This window comes from Lethenteron reissneri, chromosome 23 (assembly GCF_015708825.2).
Source record: "Lethenteron reissneri isolate LAM-NWPU_2019-01 chromosome 23, ASM1570882v1, whole genome shotgun sequence".
In the NCBI taxonomy this organism is placed as follows: Eukaryota; Metazoa; Chordata; class Hyperoartia; order Petromyzontiformes; family Petromyzontidae; genus Lethenteron; species Lethenteron reissneri.
The window spans coordinates 3,724,229-3,736,586 of NC_083801.1; the positions used below are offsets into that span (position 1 = coordinate 3,724,229).

The 12,358-nt window shown below is 41.0% G+C and overlaps 1 protein-coding gene across 2 annotated transcripts in view; it reads right to left on the minus strand.

Annotated features, from left to right (window-relative positions):
* The window catches only part of LOC133345859 (neuropilin-2-like), a 149,015-nt gene that overhangs the window by 58,506 nt on the left and 78,151 nt on the right, over positions 1-12,358 (minus strand). The gene's annotated exons all lie outside the window — the stretch shown is intronic.

Here is a 12,358-nt window from a genome sequence, read left to right on the forward strand (position 1 = left end):
CCACATTTAGAAACATGCGTTTCGAGTGTTTGGCTGCTATATATGTCCATGTAATAAGCCACTTCGTTGAGCTATTATTTGTGACCAGGTCCCTTTTGAAAAAATAGCTGTATAGCTCAGTGGGCCGTACCTGGTAAAATAAAAAAATGTTAAATAGTTTAATGAGGTTCCTGGTTTAGGAAATTAAAAACCAAGTGGAACTTAAATGAGGTAAGCTGTACAATGCAGTGATAAGTGTCTCAAGCAGAAGTATGTTTGACTGGTGCTTCATCATGCAGTAAGGATATGAGAGTTGGCAAACTGAAATTCACTACAGTAATTTAGCTGTGGCTGTTCCACCTGATGACGGAAGCTTGTGTTGCCTCCGAAACGTCGTGATTTAAATTATTAAATTTATTATTATTATTTTTCATCTACGTGACTTTACCGAAAGAACCAAAGAGTATGAAACTGAAATGGCTTTGAACATTTCTTAAAGAGTTATGTGCTTCTGGCATTAAGGCGTTACAGCACTGCTGGGGCAAATGCATCCAGGTCGATTGTCTGTAACAAAAAATGAGGTACATTTCTTTCATGTCACTTGATTCTACAAATCATCTGTAACTAAAATTGCACATTAAAGTTTGAATCGCACTGGTGCATAATAATTGGCTGGAGTCTGGGTGGCGAGATGTTGCCAAACATAGGGGGCTGAGAGAGATATGTGGGTCTCACAATGGAGCAGGTGTCATGGCCAATTATTTTTGGGCGAAATAAGTGGGAAAGCAGACTAAAGTGGAAAGTGCAAAGGGAATTGTATTCGATCTATGCCCCTTGATGGTTGTTGCAGCATTTGTTTCCGCTGCTTTGTATGCTTCAGCTTCAGCGCTGTATATAATGAAACACTACAACTCGAACTATTATCTTTGTTAAAATTACTTCATGTGATAGACACGGGTTCATGGCTAACCATTATAATTATGATCTCTTATTATTTCGGGAGAATCCTAGTTGAACTGAAACATTTTCTTCATAATGGTATTGCTGAAGATGAATAATTGTGTGTGGGAGCAATCTGGAGTGCCAGGAGAAATCTCACAAACATGAAGGGAAACAAAAAAAAACAGATAAAATACATTTCTCGTGAAATATAAATCGTGACTTCCATCAGGCATTTGACTCGCAATTTAAAGCTTGCAAGTTCAAATCCCAGTAAGCACTTGGGATATCATTCTGGTCTCCGTAAAAAACGAGAACCACTTTGTGTGAAGTCAACAGTGGCCGTTCTATGGAGAGAATGAACCCACCCTGGAATGTGGAATTTCCACCACTGCCTCTGGGCTGCCAACAAGACATGTGCATCGCAAACCTCGTGTTGCTCCCTTGAGCAGGGAGACACTTTGGCTTGACTTTGCATTAAACTTAATGATATATCTCCCTCATACAGAGTGTTATTGAAATAATCATTGTAATCCATTTCTAATAGTCATGATTTACTGTGGAAATTAGTTCTCTCAGCAGGCACTGCACAGTTTTCCATGTTATATGAGGTCAGCATTTATATTAAGCCGTAATGGCTGAGATAAACCAAATGAATTGTAAGGCGAGATTTATTAAAATTATTTTTTTGTGAGGCCCAGGATAAGACCATAAAACTCCCTCTGGTTGAATTTTTTTTCATTTCTAGATTCGTGGCTCGTACTCAAACCCGGGACCTCGACGACATTGTAACCTTAAGCGGGCATTTATCTGTCCAAACACCCCGATGTGACATTGACGACACTAAACTGTCTATCGACAGTGACAGAGAGCACAGGTGTGCTGCCTTATTAATGCCCATCTTCATTGCACTATTATATTGAACTTGTTTCAGACATGTCCCATTAAGTAATTTGACATTGGGTGCACCAAGATAGAGCCGAGTAGGTGGGTGTTCATGTACACGTACAGTCGGCCCATTTGACAATCCATGGCTCGATGGAGTTATCTGCATGCCATACTTGCAGTGGGCGTTATTTGACCATACTTCACCATTCTGGTATTTGTGGAAACTTTTTAGTGACGAAGCTGCACTGAACCTCTTTTGCCCACAAACGAAACCGACCTCTTTGTTCGTGAAGTTATTTTGACCCGTGTCTATGAATGTGGCATGCAATGTCTCAACACAGTAAATAGTTGAGTGTATGTAGCATTGTTTAAACACGTATATATCACTTACAATTAAGTTTGTTTTCAATGTGTAAAGGTATTCCTCTACTTCACATATATACACATGAACATTATCGGTAGGTAAATCTCACAATTCCTGCAATCATGGTTTAATCCTCCGCATTGAATACGATTCCTAATGGAATAGTGGAACTGTTGGAATTGTGTGAGCTGGGCTGAGACGGGTCTTGGCATTCTGGCAAGAAATCAGGCCACGTGGAAGCTGACAGGGCCCATGCAATTCCTACCATTCATTCACGTAACACCCCGATGTACGTCTCCCCCCCCCCCCCCTTTGCGTCGTTTCGCATCTACGTCGTGCACTTTATTAACACCGACACCCGAGTTGCATCGCCTTCAACCCCCACGCACTCGCGTCGCTCGCCTCGGCCTGTGCCTCCACCGCCACCACCTTATCCTGCACGCGAAATACTTTGTCTCGCGCATTAATAAGTACACTGTGCTGTAGAGTACGACGTATTATTTACGTGCAGTTATTTTTGGTGCTTTTATTTGATCGTGTACTGATTTTTCTTGCACCCTGTATAATTTGTGTTAAAGTTTACTGCTGTACACTACCATCGAGTACATGGTTTAGTAATGTAATTTCACGACGTGGGCGCATCTAGGACGAGGATGTGCGCATTAACACGCAGCTTCACCGTACCGTCTGTTGTCTTTGTTCAGCTCCCGTGGAAACATTGCTTAGATTTTTACGTCGTTTCGATGTAACGTTTCACTGACGTTAACCGGGGTGTACCTGCACACAGGTTAGCTAAGTGTACAGCATCGCATATACACAGGGCAGCCTGATGCGTATGTAGCCTTGGCCATACCTTAACATATGCACGGGGCAGCTACGTGTACACGTAGTCTAGGCAATGCACAAGTGATGACCGTGCCCGTGGCCAGTCTCCACACAGACAGGTTGTGAATTGGGGTGGAATCGATGAACTTCCAACGCACTTGGCATCAGCCCGACGTTTCAATGGCGATTATGGCTGCCTGGGATTTGCCTGAATTGCCACGATGGCTAGCTGGAATCGGCGATGCTTAGCTAAGCTACATTTGCAGTAGCATCACAATAGAAATCCATTCCAGTGCAGGAACGATCGATGGCAGAATTCCTGCTCGAATCCCATTCAATTGAATGGAGATTTTTAAATGGCATGAGTAAAATCGTGGGAGAAAGTATACGACTCGAAGATGATTCCTGCAGGAATTGTCTGGCTGATGTGTAAATATCAGCTATGAATTTATTTTTTACGTTTTTCTTTTTTTTAAATGCTCCTACTATACTGCAATAGTTCTCCACTAAATCACCATCATTTGAAGAATAGCATATATACGGCGTGTCGGCTAGCTTAGCAAAAAGAGACGTTTGTCTCAATGGGCTATCTCCAGGTTACACAAGAAGTTAATGCATGTGTATATTACCCGTCGTTTAATATTTCTCTGTAACTGACAGGTCCTAAGCCATCAGCGATACAGCCGTGTAATCAATGAAGATCCCATTATAGCTAACAGCCCACTGAGTTCCCTCTTAGCTCACTGGTTATTGTTTGTGTAAATAATAGGTTGCAAGCTTCTCATCTGAGAGTAGAGGAAAAGGTTTTTTTGTATTCTCGTTAAGGCCGTAGACTTCAAGTCGAGCACGATTTCTGAGTGTGAAACTATTGAGTAACCCACTGGTAACACTTACGCATGGTTATGATAAATGACCAATTGCATCTATGGATCACAAACCCTTTATGCCCATGTTTGAAATGTCCCAATTACTCTTGGAAACGTTCTGGAAATATCACCTGATGATTCTGGATGTAATTACCAGGGAAACGACGTACTCAAATTGTAAATGTTTTGGATGTACTCATTGCCATGTTTTGTTTACGTGACAAACCTTACTGGTTGGCTGTGTCGGGTGGTGGCGGGTTCACGACAAATCTAACCCCAAAAAACCTCTATTATGAATGATATTGGTCGCGAGAGTTGAATGAAAAGTCTGATCCTCGATCCTGCACATCAGGGGTGGGGAACCTTTTTTCTGCCAAGGGCCATTTGGAAATTGATAATATCATTCGCGGGTCATGCAAAATTAAATTCATGTTGCTATGAAAAGCGCCTAGATTTATTGAATTTCGAGTCGTGCTGTTGCCTTGGCAGGGCCAGACCAAATGATTTTGCGGGCCTTGTACGGCCCGCGGGCCGGACGTTCCCCACCCCTGCTGTACATCATGGCCTTCAACCGCTGCTATCATGTGCACAGCATAGAAACATTGCAGACACATTCTCCTTAAGTGATGGGGGAGCTCACAGGCCTAACGTCTGTAATTGAGTGGCGAGCTGACGAAGCCAAAAGCCTGGGCTAGAATCGGACGACCATCTGTGATGAAATCACGTCGTTGTGTATCATGTAACAAATAAAGGACAATAGTCTATCTTTCCACGTAATACATAATAAAAACATGTGTTTGTCCATCAGTCAAGGGGACTGCCAGACCAGTAGTCCACAATGATAAAGGAGGCAAACTTTTCAACATTCTGAGTTTCTCCAGTGCAGTCAGGCCAAGAGCCTTTAGTTGCCAGATGTTACAAGTGACATTTCCGACACCTGATGAACAGTAATCTGCTGCAAATGAATCTCACATGGACATATTCATATACAGTAATATAACGCAGAACGTATATAAATTCAGATAAACCTGGCAGGTAAGGGTTTATACTCTTGAAGAAATTATCATATAACTTGCAATACAGTACAAGCAATGTTCCACACTGCTATTTTTATACATATGCTGTACATCAATCAAGAGTAAGTGTACGTATGTGGAAATACTATTATTTATTTTCTCTAAAACGTTTACCAGTCACTGTTTTCGCAATGAGAAAAAAAAACGATAGTGCCCTTCCTGCTGAAAAATGACCATGGGAATCCTTGACACAACACTGCTGGTGTTGCTTTTGAAGCTGACAATTTTGCTTGGAATCTTGGCCTCAGAAATAGCAAGAAAACCATCCCCACCATCACTGCCACATCTATGTGACCTCCATGACTCCTCTAAATTCAATTACCCATTTATATTGCCTTTGCAGCAGGCACAAGTTTAAGCATACCGTAGAAACTTGTAAAGGACAAGTCAAAAAAAGTTCAGAGAATCATGTTAAAGACGTACAATTATTTGAAACATGGCCAAGAGAAATGTTAATAATACTAAGGAAAAAAAGGAAAATGTCGTGGCATTACAATGATCATGCTCATTCTGTGCTCTCAAACACACGTGTAAATGAATGGTTTTGGAACAACTTACTCCACATTACAGTAATTACACAGTAAAAATATGAAGGCCTGAGCAAGTATATGCCTCATGAGTCTATTCTGTGTACGATGTCACAACTAGATGTATTTATGCTGTGCATCTTCAGTCACAAAGCTGCACATAGCTTTTACTTACACAATCTTAACAGTGGAGTATTTATTTTATAATTGTAATAAGGAAATGTATTTTATTCTCATAATGGCTTAGCGTTGAGCTTTATAGTATTACCTTCTGAATATCCGTAAAAATGTTATTTAAGTGCAGATGTACGTCCATCGCTTAAGCCCTCATTGCGTTTGAAGTCATGCCAGGAATTGGAATTAACAAGACATTAACAAAAAGTGCTGTGTCGTATTGCCTTTCTTGTGAGATTTACACTCCGTCCAGCAGTGCAAAGGCAGATAATGTTTGTATCCCTCACTGAGTTAGTAATAGTAGCACTAAAAGGAAATTCTAGCTCAGTAACATGAATCCATTAAACGCATCGTGTACGTGGCAGCTTTAATTGAGCAATGTTTCCAACAGTGCATTTATACAATCTCATTAAAACTAGATGATGTGCCCAAGGCCAAAGTACTCTCAAACAGAACAAAGCACTGTCAAGTTATTGAACACGAGCACATATATAATGGAATAGTGAGATTTGTGGATACTGAACCTGGCAGCCAACAACTGTGTATTGTTTGAGAATATCCTTATGGACACTTGCATGCAATCACATTTTCTGCATTCCACAATGCGCTCCCCCAATTTATGCATAAATAAGTGTATTATTTGTTTGCAATATGTTCTTCATTTATTTAAATAAATGGGAGAAGTGACGCAGAGGTTTGCTCTGAATCTGGCGACTTGAATTCGATTACCGCCCACGGCTCTTATCAGTGGCGAATGATATCTAAGCCGGTCCTGCAACCTCACGAACCCACACTGACCAGCACGGTTGAAGTGTGGTCAAAATACCCCCGTGCCCGACATGGTGTGGCCTTTATCCAAGAAGTGGACTGAAAAATTGTTATACGTTAATTTCAACTCACTTAGGGTTAGTTTTATATGTTTTTATATATATGTGAAATAACCAATTGTCCACTATCCAATCATCCGCAATGTTATTTGTAAAAGCAATACGTTTATATGAGATTCATGTAATTGCCCATGGAGAACATTTACAAACATTTATATCCGACATTACCCATTAAAACGCTTGATAACTCCACCAAGACAATTTATTTGAAAAGTTAGCCACTGGATTATTCAAAGGGAAATACCACATAAATATGATGTTGGTGATGGTAAAATTGTTATTTTGAATATTGTACACATCTAAAATTGACGATAATTACGATTTCTGAGTACAGCTTAATGTACATGCAGTCGCTGTTTATGGAGTACACCTACAGAGGTCAGGGGGCTGATATTTAGTCTTCGGGATTACCCAAGTGGTTGTCCTGTGTAGAAAATGGCCTCTGCCATAGAAGTGTGGAATTTCCACCACTGGCTGATGGTCTGCACGGACTCACTGCTTGTTGAGTATGGAGACACTTTTACTTTATTTTTTACAATATCCCTAACGATGCATTACAGTGTAAACAACTTCTTACAAAACAAGCATGTGCCGTTCTGGCAGTGTTATAGCGGGTATATGCATGCCAAGATGTGAGAAGATATTCTGACATTTGGCCCATTGGCAATACACTGCACCGACAAAGATCTCCAGATGTTTAGTCACAAACTTCAAATGATTTGAAACTAGTTTTGCATGCAGATCATAGATGAAAAAGACCCATTTTTCACAACAGCCCAACTGAAACATCTGAGCGTGATGGGTCTTAGTTTAAACATGCATTTAACATGCAATGGTTTAATTTGTTGATATTTGTTTAGATCATTTGTGAATTACTATTTCAAGTAACTTGATGATGGCAAGAGGCTAGGCCAGACATTTTGGCATATGCCTGTATTATAGGATTTTAAATGTTGGGTTGGTGAATCATTTTTATAATGATCATGAGACTCCCAACCTCTTGAGCAAAGCGGAAAGGCAGTACAGAAAGCGCATTACTTACTTGAATACATTTTCTCAATGTTATTCCCTCGTATACATCTGTAGTGACACCTTACACGGTACTCTTCAAAGGGAAAGATCCCCTTTTCTCCAAGCATCCTGAACGCCCTCGCTTCCACTTTACATATCCCTCAAGCTCCTTTCCCAAAGGTTCCTTGTCCCGCTTTTCACTCCAGCCAATCACCTTCCATTTTTCCGAACGGATTCCAACCGTCCTCCCTATCAATCATCCTCCGTTCCCCACTCTTATCCGTGTTGTATTTCTCCTCCACAATCCCTTAAATTATGAGAACTCCTTTGCCAGTAGCAAGATATAGTAAAATGTTTTTACAGTTTTCTCTGGCACCAAATGATCCCTTGATAAAGGTGTCAGTTTTGGTGCCAGATAAAAGGGTAAAAACCTATTACTATAATCCATTCAATTCCCTGCATCTAACCAATTACCTTTCAGGTCCGTTAAGTACAAATCAGAGGGCCTTGTTTTACGTCTTGACTGTACGTGTCATGCACGCCTGTGTCCATAACGTCCGGTGAGTGTTTTCGGTTGTGATTGAAGCACTACACACGCACGTTATCTGGATACTTGGTTTCGTTCCACGAACACACACGGTGCCCAAAAATGGAGTATTGGCCAAACATTGAAAAAGCAGCCACTATGTGAAGCTTTCCTGGATAAGCAATGGACTTTATTGTAGTCCTAAAAGGCAAGGGGGCATATCGAGCCAGCACTGCTGACATTTTGAGTTCAAATCAGTGCCGCGGACCAAGGCAAACGCCGAGTGTTCCTTTCGCAGTAACTTTGATGGTGTCACTGGAGATAGAAATACCACACAAAACAACTTAACTAATGGCTGGCAGGGATGGAAGAATGGGGACAACTGCACGCAGAAGCCAGAGAGGCACTGCTTTCAAGCATAACCTCTCACTGGCCCTGCCTATCAATCCTACCCTTTCGTTTCCCTGCTCTGCCGCCTCCCATCTCCCACCCACAGTTTCAATATCAGCGGGTGATTTCTTCACATTACATGTCACACATCACACACTTTCATCAGCTCGCAATATGCTCCCATTTTTATTCTCACAGGGAGAAATGAACGTAACTAGGGAATATAATTAAAATATACAACAGCCATGAAAAAAAAAACATGGTACGATATAAATATGAGCTGAATATGCTTAGATCATGTCAATGGATTATTCACAAGTATGTTAGATAACTTATTTATAATGTATGTGAATAAATCAAGAATTCCAAAATATAGCTTACAATATTCGAGGGGCGCCATGGTGGCGAGATGTTAACTACCTTGCCGGATATACAAGAGATCGTTCGTGGGTTTGATCCCAACCCTGACGCTTATATATTCGGAGTTTGCATGCTCTCCCCGTGGTCGCGTGGACTTTTATCCAGGTCCTCTGGTTTTTCCCTCCACATGTATAAACATGCATTTAGAGTATTTGGCTGCTATACATTTCCACATGACAAGCCCCTTCGTTGAACATATTGTTTGTGGCCAGGTCGCTTCTGAAAAAGAGCTATACAGCTCAGTGGGACTTACCTGGTATAATAAAAAATAGTTTCCTTTTGGTAATAGATACCTTTGTTTACAACGAAAGGTCTAAACGATATACGTGTTGACGATGGTTCTATTGCATGTTATAGCAAATATTATTTAGAGCTACATCTAGGAGGAAACCAAATTGCCCAAATAAAACCGACACTCGCGAGGGGATAGCGGTTAGCCACCGCACACAGAAGGGTCACAATCCTACTGGCAGCAGTGCCCCGTAGAGACACCTTGGTGTCTGGCAGCCAAGTGCCGGCGATTCGCGAACCCATCGTCAAATCTCTCGATTACCGGCATGTGCCTGGAACGCGCTTAGTTTGACGATTATCCATTTTCATTTATTCGGTGTGTGTACGGTAATGCATTTGCATGTGCATTGTATACATACATCGGAGCCATCAATCTTCCCAGCTCAATAGAACACAGTGATTACTAAATTGTGGAAAGTCAGCGTTGTTTGTCCTCGGGGTTCAAGGCCAGCATAGGAAGGAGCCCTGCATAATGTACATTCGAGAGTGACGCGCTTCTATTTTCTGAATATGAGTAAGGTACAATGCGGGTTTCGATTACAGAAATACATTTAACAATCCAGGCCGTAGAAATATTTTACTCATCGGAGTATGTCTGAATCAGTATTTTCGAGCTGCATTGCAGAAAAAGTATTCGGCAACTTCCATGTAGCAAGACTTTGTAACATGAGTAGTTGTATCAGCATGTGAATCTACAAATTGTATCAGCATGTGAATCTACAAATATCACTATCCAGGGTGCATTCTTTAAACAAGCTGTCTAATATATTTGCCTTTGCACAAGAACAATTCTAAATAAACAAATAAATAAAATTTGGTATGTGTGTTGACCACATGTTTTCTTCAGTTGTTGGTGAAATTCCACATTTTCACATAAAAAAAACAGGTGGATACAATCTAATTGTTTTCATACCCTCGAAATTGGTTTTAATTGTTTTGGGATAAAATCCTGCGTACATTCATTCAACACTGGTGAGATACGTGGAGCTGTCGGGATGTGTCCAACGTTGAACGCTTCCCTGACAAACTGCGCCGAAGCTGAATGCCGAGCAATGGCGCATTTAGCTGGATGTCCACAAATGAAAGGGCACTGGTTTGTAGTAAAAAGGCACGGTGCACTTTCATCACAGGTGTCAGTATAAAGATAGAATGTGGAGACATTCGAGGACGTTGTTGAATTGGCTAGCGACGTTGCAATAACCCAGGAGAATTTGCGAGAAAGATGTCAACAGATGTATTCTTTTTTGCGGGCGCTGACAGCAAGAAATGACGTGACCCACTCTGACAGAATATAGAGGTCAATTCTGGTGTTGGAGATGGGTGCTTGAGGCAGGGCAAAGTCTGTTACTGTTAAGATCAGAGGGCTTTGCACATTTAGAAACCCAAAAACACAAGAAGCTGTTGCCCTTTGAATAGAAGTGCATGTAAAGGATGCTTGTAATTTAATGGCAGGACAACTTGAATATCCCCTTTCTGCGTTCAACATCCCCCATAGTCTCACACCTGCCCACCTCTTGCCTTTGATCTCACTCTACTCCCCTTCACTTGCTCTCAGCTCCAGCAACCAAGGCCCTCCATCAAAATCTTCGCTCTGTGGGAGATTGCCCAATCTTGTCTACATCTACATGTCTCTGATCTCACTCCAGAACAATTCCACCTCAATGAGCCAGCATCAACCACTGTCCAAACCCGCTCTTCTGCAAACATGCGGGATTCAGCAACGTGCCATTCCACACAGAGCAGAGACACTCCACGTTTCGCTGAATATCTCATAATTTCCCTGGACTGAGCTGGAAAGCGGATGTAATAACGCTTTGGTTTTGTGTTGCGGAACGTTTCACAAAACCCAAGTTCTGCCCCCATGCGTTTTGAGTATTTGGCTGCTATAAATGGCCACATGATAAACCACTTCGTTGAGCTTTCATTTCTGGACATGTCACTTCTGACATAGAGCTATATAGCTCAGTGAGCCTTACCTGGTAAAATATATATATTTTTTTATAGTTTAACAGTTTTCCTTCCATCAATCTTGAGATCATTGTGGTTGTTGAGCATACATCACCCACCATAAAGGAAAACCACAAATTGATATAGTACAACTTAAAGTGATGAAAGTAAAAAAAAACGGCATTCCTGTTTCTATTGAAATGGCATGTTTTCTCATGATTTCTGAAGAAAATAAATATGTATTTCAAGTACAGTAATAATAACTCTCGGGGCATCATAATTTAATCACACCCTTGCTAATTAAATTTTCCATATCAATGCATTACCGAGGTAAAATATTATATGCATTAAAAAGACACACAAGTTGCCTTGTTACTAAAGAAGAGCCAATGTGCAAACCATGAGCATACAATACATATTTAATATTATAATAGACTGTCAAAGATTACATCAGTAGAATAGTTTAGGTCCACAGGGGCATTTGCTTCGAGCTAAAAAACTATTAAGTGCTGAAAATGTTGTGCCTTTAAAACTCTATCTTGTAATTGTTACCATAACCTAATGATGCTTAATTATGTTTTAGTTTCAAGTGGCATCTTTTTGGTGGATGCCGAGCGTTGTGCAGTGCAAATAAAAAAACAAAGATTTAATGAGACGCATGACTCAGCCGATTTAATAAAAAAATTAGCAAATGTTGTTTGATTCACTGAAACAACCACACGGTTGACACTGGGTCTTGTGTAAACACATATTATTCCACCGTTCATATTACCGATAGTGATTTAAAGACAAAGAGGGTCAAGATGTCACAATACTGTGGAAGCCCCAGTCTTCCCCTTGCATGTTGAAGTTTAATCTTGTGCAATGTTGAGCATTACCCATTATTGCCCTTTGTCTGTACCTTCGTGCATCCAAGTCTAAAAGTTTCCAACAGTTTAATGTGACTGGCAGTGTTGGTGGATTACATGGATTTCATAATTAACCATGAGGCTCTCAACGTGCTAAACTGCATGGTGGCCAAAAGACAGCTGTCCAGTGAATAGGTTCCTCACTTGGCCGTGCAGATTTTTAGTTTTTCCACGTGGCATGTGATTTCTTCCCACATGTAAAACTCCACCCAGGTAACAACATTTTATAAATTTGGTGTCGCACTCACCTTCATTAACTGCCCTGAAACGGCCGTGGGAATTCAATATTCCTGTGGCAGATGGCAGTCTCTTTCCCTGGACAATCATGGACATGATTTCT